The following is a 10,374-nucleotide window of genomic DNA, read 5'->3' on the forward strand; positions in this document are numbered from 1 at the left end:
TTTCAGAAGCGTTAGCACCTTACGATGGGTAGACAGTTACACCTACTTTCCCCTACATCTGCTAGTCTACCACTATAAGAGTTCACACGACTTAATCAACTATGCTAGAGCCCATAATAGCATGTGGCTGCACACGGTATTTTCTAGTATGAATAATCTCATGATCCCTTTGAGCCTGGGTGGCGGTCCATAGGAGAATCACACGGTACCCCGGGATTTCCAAAAATACAGGCAATCACTGGGTTCCCCAGGTGCCTCAATCCACCCAGATGTGAATTTAAGTAGCCACCTTAAGTTAACCATTAATTAACAATCTCACAACTATCATGTAGTCACTCAAACCCAATCCACGTCTACGAGCATAGCATGGCAATATAAGCATAACGGAGAAGTATCTCCCAATGGTTTGAATGCAGGGCAATAGGTTCCTACCTCATCAACTACTTCCCCAATACCCACATGTTATCAATCCTACTCATGCAATGTTTGAGGGTTGATCTAATGCATAAAAACTTGGTATGAAAGGGATATGATAAAGCGTTACTTGCCTTGCTGATGATCCATGAAACCTAGAGACTCGTAGTAGCACGCTTCGCACTCCGGGTACTCTATCGCAAACAAACAATACACACATAAGCAATCAAGGAAGGGTGCACGGGTAAACTCGAAATAAGAGATCTAACCAGAAAGTTCAACTTAAGAACTCCGGTTTGCAAATAGAATCAAATCGAACGAAGCAAGAAAACTCAAACGGCGAAAGAAACAAGCTTCATTTACTAATCTGGACCTAAGTCAAATTTTACAGTAGCAAAAACTTGTTTAAGTCGGTTAAATAGAAAGAGGGTTTCGAGGCGAAACTCTAGGCGCTTGAATCGCCTGATTCCGATAAACGAGCGATAAGTTATACTAAAACGAAAAACAGATCGGAAATTGCGATCAGAAATAATCACGGAAAATCCGAGAAAAAGAAAAACGGACGAGCAGGCTAACGAACGAACGTTCGCTGTCTGCAGAAAAAAATGAAAACCGTTCGTTAAAACGAACGTACGGACGAACGTCTGCTAAATAAACTAAATAAAAAAACCCGATCTATTCTAAAAAAACAGATCTAGGGTTTTTAAAGAAAAAACCGAACGAAAAACCGGACGGATAACCGAACAGTTTTCTCGAGGAAAACCGTCGGCGGCGGGGCGGTGGCTACCTCTGGCGAGGGGGCGGCGGGTTCGGCGGCGGGGTCCGGCGGCGGCGGCGGCGTCGGGCGGCGGGGCGGCGCGGGATCCGGCGGCGGCGGGGTCCGGCGCCGGCGGCGGCGTTGGGCGGCGGGGCGGCGCGGGATCCGGCGGCGGTGGCGGCTGGGCTGGGGCTAGGGTTAGGGTTTTCGGTGGCGGGGGCGACTTGGGCTGACGGTGCCTCGGGGGCGCGCCTTATAAAGGCCTGGCCGGGCGGAGTCCTGGCCGAATACGGCCCAAGGTCGGTTCGCGTTTTTTTATAAATAATTTTGCGCAGAAAAAGAAATACTAAACGGACTCCAAAAATCCCGAAATAAATTTTCCCCGACTTCTAAAATCAAGCCGGACAAGATGAACATTTATTTGGGGCCTAAATGCAATTTTAAAAAATGCGTATTTTTCCTAATTCAAATAAAATCCAAATAAAATCAAATATTGGTTTTTAATATTTTTCCTCCAATATTTCATTATTTGTTGAGAAGTCATATTATCCCCTGTCATATATTTTGATATGAAATATTTTTGGAGAGAAAAAATAATTAAAACAAATGATCCTATTTTCAAAATTTGAGAAAACCCAAATATGAAAATAACGAAATTCCCAACTCTCTCCGTGGGTCCTTGAGTTGCGTAGAATTTTCTAGGATCGCAAAACAAAATGCAATAAAATATGATATGCAAGATGATCTAATGTATAACATTCCAAATTGAAAATTTGAGATGTTACAAACCTACCCCCCTTAAGATGAATCTCGCCCTCGAGATTCGGGTTGGCTAGAAAATAGGTGAGAGTGGTCCTTCCGTAGATCTTCCTCTCGCTCCCAGGTGGCTTCATCCTCGGTATGCTGACTCCACTGAACTTTGCAAAACTTGATAACCTTGCTGCGGGTGACTCGGCTGGCAAACTCAAGAATCTTAACTGGTTTCTCCTCGTAGGTCAAATTACTATCCAACTGAATTGCTTCTAGGGGCACTGTATCTTTCAGGGTATCTCGGCCATCTCTGCGTGGCACTTCTTCAGCTCAGAAACATGGAACACATCGTGAACTCCCGACAATCCTTCGGGCAATTCCAGCTTGTAAGCAACTTCTCCCATACGCTCCAAAATTTTGTATGGTCCTACAAAACGTGGCGCTAACTTTCCCTTAACTCCAAAGCGCTTCACTCCTTGAAGTGGTGATACTCGAAGATAAACTCTGTCTCCGACTTCCTAAACTGTCTCCTTGCGTTTAGAATTTGCATAACTCTTCTGCCTGGACTGGGCTACCTTGAGCCTATCGCGAATCAGTTTCACTTTCTGTTCAGACTCCTTAACCAAATCTGGTCCAAACAACTGGCGGTCTCCAACTTCATCCCACAACAACGGTGTCCTGCACCTCCTTCCGTACAAAGCTTCAAAAGGGGCCATCTTCAAACTGGATTGTAGCTATTGTTGTAAGAAAACTCTGCATATGGCAAGTTGTCGTCCCAACTGGATCCATAATCTAGCGCACAAGCTCTCAGCATGTCCTCCAAAATCTGATTGACTCTCTCGGTCCGTCCGTCTGTCTGTGGATGAAAAGCGGTACTGAACTCTAGCCTGGTACCCAAAGTTTCGTGCAACTGATTCCAAAACTTTGAAGTAAACTGGGTTCCTCTGTCTGATACAATGGTCCTCGGAACTCCATGCAGACATATGGTCCTGGTCATGTATATCTTTGCCAACTTAGCACTGGTATAAGTGGTCTTTACTGGGATGAAATGAGCTACCTTCGTCAAACGATCGACTACAACCCATATCGAGTCATAGCCTGAACGAGTCCTGGGCAATCCCATGATAAAATCCATGCCTAGCTTATCCCACTTCCATTCGGGTATCGGCAATGGTTGTAGCAATCCTGCTAGCTTCTGATGCTCTGCCTTCACTCTCTGACATACATCACAAACTGCTACATACTCCGCAATATCCTTCTTCATTCCGGTCCACCAGAAACTGTCCTTTAAATCCAGGTACATCTTGGTATTTCCTGGGTGAATCGAATATGGTGAATCATGGGCCTCTTGCAAAATCAACTTCCAGATCTCCGGATCATTGGGCACATAAACGCGGTCCTCAAACCATAAGGTATCGTGCTCATCCTCACGAAATCCCTTGGCTTTTCCTTTGCTCATCCTTTCCTTTATCTCGGCAATTTCCTTGTCTGTCTTCTGAGCTTCTCTGATCTTATCCATCAAAGTAGACTAAATCTCCAATGCTGCTACAAAGCCTCTTGGAACTATTTCCAAACATAGTTCACGAAGATTCTCGGCTAACTCCTTGGGTAACTCTCCAGTCATGAGTGTGTTGACATGGCTCTTGCGGCTCAACGCATCAGCTACTACGTTAGCCTTCCCTGGGTGACAATGCAATCTCATATCATAATCCTTAATGAGTTCCAACCATCTCCTTTGCCTGAGATTCAATTCGTTCTGCGTGAAAATGTACTTCAAACTCTTGTGATCCGTGTACACCTCACAATGGTTTCCGATGAGAAAATGTCTCAATATCTTCAACGCATGCACTACGGCTGCTAACTCCAAATCATGTGTAGCATAATTCAACTCATGGGGTTTAAGTTGTCGTGAGGCATACGAAACAACTCTTCCCTCCTGCATTAGCCCTGCTCCAAGTCCTCGACGTGAAGCGTCGCAATATACTTCATAATCTTTGCGTTGATCTGGCAGAATCAACACTGGCGCTGTAACTAAGCGTTTCTTCAACTCCTGGAAACTAGCCTCACATTCCTCAGTCCAATTGAATTTGGTGTCCTTCTTCAACAACTCGGTCATAGGTTTTGCAATCTTCGAGAAATTCTCAATAAATCTCCGGTAGTATCCTGCGAGTCCAAGAAAACTCCGGATCTCTCCAACTGTCGTGGGTGACTCCCAATTTGTCACAGTGTTAACCTTGGTGGAATCTACTGCTATTCCTTCTCCGGAAATAACATGTCCAAGGAATCCAACTTCCTTTAACCAAAACTCGCACTTGCTGAACTTGGCATATAACTGATGTTCTCTGAGCTTTCCAAGTACCAAACGCAAATGCTCCTTATGCTCTTCTTCATTCTTCGAATAGACCAGAATATCGTCAATGAACACTACGACGAACTTATCCAAAAACTCCATAAACACTTTGTTCATCATGTTCATGAAATAGGCGGGTGCGTTAGTCAGGCCAAATGACATAACGGTGTACTCATATAGCCCATACCTTGTGGTAAAAGCTGTCTTGGGTATATCCTGCTCTCGAATCTTCAACTGGTGGTATCCTGACCGCAAATCAATCTTGGAAAATACTTTATCTCCTTGTAGTCGGTCAAACAGATCATTGATCATCGGCAGTGGGTACTTGTTATTGATGGTTACTTCATTCAAACCACGATAATCAACAACCATCCTCAATGATCCATCTTTCTTCTCCACTAGAAGTACTGGTGATCCCCAAGGTGACGAACTTGGGCGAATATATCCTTTATCCAGTAACTCCTTAATCTGCTTCTTAAATTCCTCCAAATCCTTTGCGGGCATTCTGTACGGTCTCTTAGATATTGGCCCTGTGCCTGGCAAAAGCTCAATCAAAAGCTCAATGTCTCTATCCGGTGGCATGCCTGGCAACTCCCCTGGAAATACGTCAGGGAAATCCTTCACCACTGGTACTTCCTCCTGTACAACTCCTGATAAGGAATTCACTTGAGTCCTCTTCGGCACATGCCGGGATACATACTTAATCCTTCTTCCTTCTGGGGCGGTAAGCAAAATCATCTTACTGGCGTAATCGATGTTTCCTCCGTACATCGATAGCCAATCCATTCCCAAAATCACATCCAAACCTTGCGACTCCAAAACTATTAGGTCTGAGGGGAAAACATGCCTACCTATGGCCAATGGCAACTGAAAACATCCTTGGCTTGCCATATACTCTGCTCCTGGCGAGGTTACTAACATAGGTGTTCTAAGAACTTTGGTGGGAAACTTAAACTTATCCACAAATCCCCTTGATATGTATGAATGCGATGCACCAGTATAAAAAAGAACGATTGCAGTAAATGACTTAACCAAAAACTTACCTATTACTGCATCGGGCTGTACTTCAACCTCCTCCACATTAACGTGGTTCACTTGTCCTCTGTTGAAAGGGTTCGGCTTCTTCCCCGGGCTTCCATTGCCATTTCCATTCTTAGCTTCCGGACATTCATGGGCATAATGTCCAGTCTTCTGGCATTTGTAGCAAGTGACGTGGCTCAGATCCTTCTTGGCTGGGGTTGATGGGTTGGTACGATTCTGTCCATTGCTTCCTCCGTTCCCATTGCCATTCTTGGGGCCACTATGATTGTGCGAACTCCCTCCATTGTGATTGTGACCTCCATGATTATGCTGAAGGTGTCCTCCCGAGTTCGGGGTAAAACGAGGCTTTCGATGAGCTCCTGTACTGTACTTTCCTTGTCCATACTTCCTCTTACGGCTCGCAATCTGCTGCTGCTTCCCTTCAATCATGAGAGCTCTGTCTACCAACTCCTGGTAGTTGTTAAAAGTTGCCACCATCAACTGCATGCTCAGCCATCATTCAGTCCTTCCAGAAACTTCTCCTGCTTAGCTGCATCCGTAGCAACGTCATCTGGGGCATAACATGCTAACTTACTACAATCCTCCACGTATTGGCCAACGGTACGTCCTCCTTGGCGTAAGTTGCGAAACTCACGCTTCTTCATGGCCATAGCTCCTGCTGAAACATGGGCAGTACGGAAAGCTTGCTGAAACTGGTCCCATGTGACAGTGTCAATGGGGTGAGTGGCTGTGTAATTCTCCCACCATGATGCTGCGGGTCCATCAAGCTGATGTGCGGCAAAACGCACTCTCTCCGCATCTGTGCATCCTGCAGTGGTCAGCTCCCTTCCAACCTTGCGGAGCCAATCATCTGCCATAATCGGCTCGGTGCTGTTAGAGAACACCGGCGGATTCAGCCTAAGAAAACGGGCTTAGTGGTCCACAGGTGGTGGTGGTGGTGGGTTGTTGTTGTTGTTGTTGTTGCCTTGGTTCTGAACTAGCACTTGCATCTGGGCATTCTGCTGCTGAATCAACTGAGTGATCTCCGGTGGGAAAACAAATCCGGTGTCGCGTCTCGGAGGCATCTGATGGGTTTAGAAAAGATGAGAAAATAGGATAGAATGAGATCTAGCGGGAGAACACTACCCATATGCACATGAGACAAACACAATCATATCGCTCCAATCAATTCAAACAAGGCATACAATCGATCTAACTATCGTTACAAAGTGCTTGGACTATACTATATACATGGTGGAATACTACTACTAATTTGGTGGTCTACTAGAAAAATAGCTCAGTCGAGGACTCCATGATATCTGCTCTGGCTTCATCCTCCCAATCATCATCACTGGGGTCCGAGTCGGTGTCGTCGATGATGATGTAGTTCTCCGGGCAAGTAGAATCGTCATCTTCTCCTCCTGGTGCTGGGTCTCCCATGAATACTCCTAGCTTCTGTGTCAGGTCACCATTCTTCCTCACTAGTGCGGCGATTTCCTCCATATAATCCTCACGTGTAGCCTTGAGTTCTTCTTCCAGTTCCATGATCCTAGTCTTTGCCTTCTTCAGATCTATCATGTCTGCGCACATCTGGTTTTCCTGGCGACGAATGTGCTAGTTTAACTCCTGAATGAAAGCTGCAATTGAACTATCCATCCTGGTACTGATCATCTCCCATTGCTCGTCTTGGCGCCCACAAATCTGGTCGATAGTATCCTTGAGATCATTGTGGTACACTTCTCCAATGTGTCCCATGGTGATGTGGGCTGCCATACTCTTTCCTAGACTCCAGGTTGGTGCATCAAAGGAAAACTCTATGGGCTCAGTGACTAGCGTGAACGTCCTTCCTAGAACTTGAACTTGAATCATCCAGTGCTCCTCTTCTGGTCGTGTGGCGTTGTAGGTCCCGGTGAAGCTTGGTATTCCGATGTTCAGGTACCTAGTAACTTCCTTCAGGTGTCGTCCAAAAGGTGTATCCTCATCCGGTTGCGCGAACTTGTTCCTTGCGTCCGCCATCCTAAAAGAGTGGAAGAAAGGAGAGGAGTCAGAAATGAGAAGAGACTAGTAGTCTAGGGCTTTAGCTTAGTGGTCGTGTCCTACAGTCAGCGTGTGCTCAGATACCATCTTTGTAGCGACCAGACCTCAAACAGTCTAGTCTCTGTGCATCAGTGTCATCCCTGGATCGGTAATGCTGGCACGCACAGTACTTGAAGGATTTATAACAGAGTAGCAATCACACACTTATTACATAGAATGTCTCAAAAGAGAACTTATTACAATAAATATGGCTTAAGGCCATCTAATTACGATAACATCGGAAGGCTTGGAAGATAAAGTGAGTCAATCAACTCCAACGGCATCACTGAGTATAAGACCACGACCTAAGGCTCCTTACTCATCGTCTGAAAAGTCTGCAACATGATACGTTGCAGCCCGAAAACGGGCGAGCACATGGAATATGCTGGCAAAGTAACACATAGAGAGTAATTAACAGAATAATGCTATCACTACATGCATATTTGGCTGGTGGAAAGCTCTATGGTTACAGTTTTGCGAAAAGCCAATTTTTCCCTACTGCAAAGGAATATATTTTATTTAACTACAAAGTTTGTTGAAAAATATTGAGAAGGTAAACCCCCTCTCAATCCCAATTAAAATTAATCATTAACAACCCAACAAAATTAGTTAAGTACATGATGATGAGATTCACATGATAATCCAAGAACTAGATACTCAAGATGTCCATAACCGGGGACACGGCTAACCATGATTAGATTGTACACTCTGCAGAGGTTTGTGCACTTTCCCCCACAAGACTCGATCTCCTCCGTTGGATTTCTCGCACTACATGGTGTTTGAGAAACGGATGACCGAGACACAGTCTTTCAGAAGCGTTAGCACCTTACGATGGGTAGACAGTTACACCTACTTTCCCTTACATCTGCTAGTCTACCACTATAAGAGTTCACACGACTTAATCAACTATGCTAGAGCCCATAATAGCATGTGGCTGCACACGGAATTTTCTAGTATGAATAATCTCATGATCCCTTTGAGCCTGGGTGGCGGTCCATAGGAGAATCACACGGTACCCCGGGATTTCCAAAAATACAGGCAATCACTGGGTTCCCCAGATGCCTCAATCCACCCAGATGTGAATTTAAGTAGCCACCTTAAGTTAACCATTAATTAACAATCTCACAACTGTCATGTAGTCACTCAAACCCAATCCACGTCTACGAGCATAGCATGGCAATATAAGCATAAGGCAGAAGTATCTCCCAATGGTTTGAATGCAGGGCAATAGGTTCCTACCTCAACAACTATTTCCCCAATACCCACATGTTATCAATCCTACTCATGCAATGTTTGAGGGTTGAATCTAATGCATAAAAACTGGGTATGAAAGGGATATGATCAATGTGTTACTTGCCTTGCTGATGATCTGTGAAACCTTGAGACTCGTAGTAGCATGCTTCGCACTCCGGGTACTCTATCGCAAACAAACAATACACACATAAGCAATCAAGCAAGGGTGCATGGGTAAACTCGAAATAAGAGATCTAACCAGAAAGTTCAACTTAAGAACTCCGGTTTGCAAACAGAATGAAATCGAACGAAGCAACAAAACTCAAACGGCGAAAGAAACAAGCTTCATTTACTAATCTGGACCTAAGTCAAATTTTACAGTAGCAAAAACTTATTTAAGTTGGTTAAACAGAAAGAGGGTTTCGAGACAAAACTCTAGGCGCTTGAATCGCCTGATTCCGATAAACGAGCGAAAAGTTATACTAAAACGAAAAACATATCGGAAATCGCGATCAGAAATAATCGCGAAAAATCCGAGAAAAGGAAAAATGGACGAACAGGCTAACGAACGAACGTTCGCTGTCTACGCAAAAAACGAAAACCGTTCGTTAAAACGAACGTACGGACGAACGTCGGCTAAATAAACTAAACCGAAAAAAACCGATCTATTCTAAAAAAACAGATATAGGTTTTTTTTTAAAAACCGAATGAAAAACCGGATGGAAAACCGAACGGTTTTCTCAAGGAAAACCGCCGGCGGCGGGGCGGTGCCTACCTCCGGCGAGGGGGCGGCGGGGCGGCGGGGTCCTGCGTCGGCGGCGGCGGGGTTCGGCGTCGGCGGCGGCGTCGGGCGGCGGACGGGGCCTCGGGGGCGCACCTTATAAAGGCCTGGCCGGGCGGAGTCCTGGCCGAATACGGCCCAAGGTCGGTTCGCGTTTTTTTATAAATAATTTCGCGCAGAAAAACAAATAAAAGAAATACTAAACAGACTCCCAAAATCCCAAAATAAATTTTCCCCGACTTCTAAAATCAAGCCGGACAAGATGAACATTTATTTGGGGCCTAAATGCAATTTTGAAAAACGCGTATTTTTCCTAATTCAAATAAAATCCAAGTAAAATCAAATATTTGTTTTTAATATTTTTCCTCCAATATTTCATTATTTGTGGAGAAGTCATATTATCCCCTCTCATATATTTTGATATGAAATATTTTTGGAGAGAAAAAATAATTAAAACAAATGATCCTATTTTCAAAATTTGAGAAAACCCAAATATGAAAATAACGAAATTCCCAACTCTCTCCGTGGGTCCTTGAGTTGCGTAGAATTTTCTAGGATTGCAAAACAAAATGCAATAAAATATGCTAGGCAAGATCTCGTTATCGGTAACTCTCTTTACTCGTTTCGTAATGCATCATCCCGTAACTAACTCATTAGTTACATTGCTGGCAAGGCTTATTATGATGTGCATTACCGAGAGGGCCCAGAGATACCTCTCCGACAATCGGAGTGACAAATCCTGGTCTCGATCTATGCCAACTCAACACGTACCATCGGAGACACCTGTAGAGCACCTTTATAATCACCCAGTTACGTTGTGACGTTTGGTAGCACACAAAGTGTTCCTCCGGTAATCGGGAGTTGCATAATCTCATAGTCATAGGAACATGTATAAGTCATGAAGAAATCAATAGCAGTAAACTAAACGATCAAGTGCTAAGCTAATGGAATGGGTCAAGTCAATCACATCATTCTCCTAATGATGTGATCCCA

Source organism: Triticum aestivum, chromosome 4D (genome assembly GCF_018294505.1).
Source record: "Triticum aestivum cultivar Chinese Spring chromosome 4D, IWGSC CS RefSeq v2.1, whole genome shotgun sequence".
NCBI classification, from domain to species: domain Eukaryota; kingdom Viridiplantae; phylum Streptophyta; class Magnoliopsida; order Poales; family Poaceae; genus Triticum; species Triticum aestivum.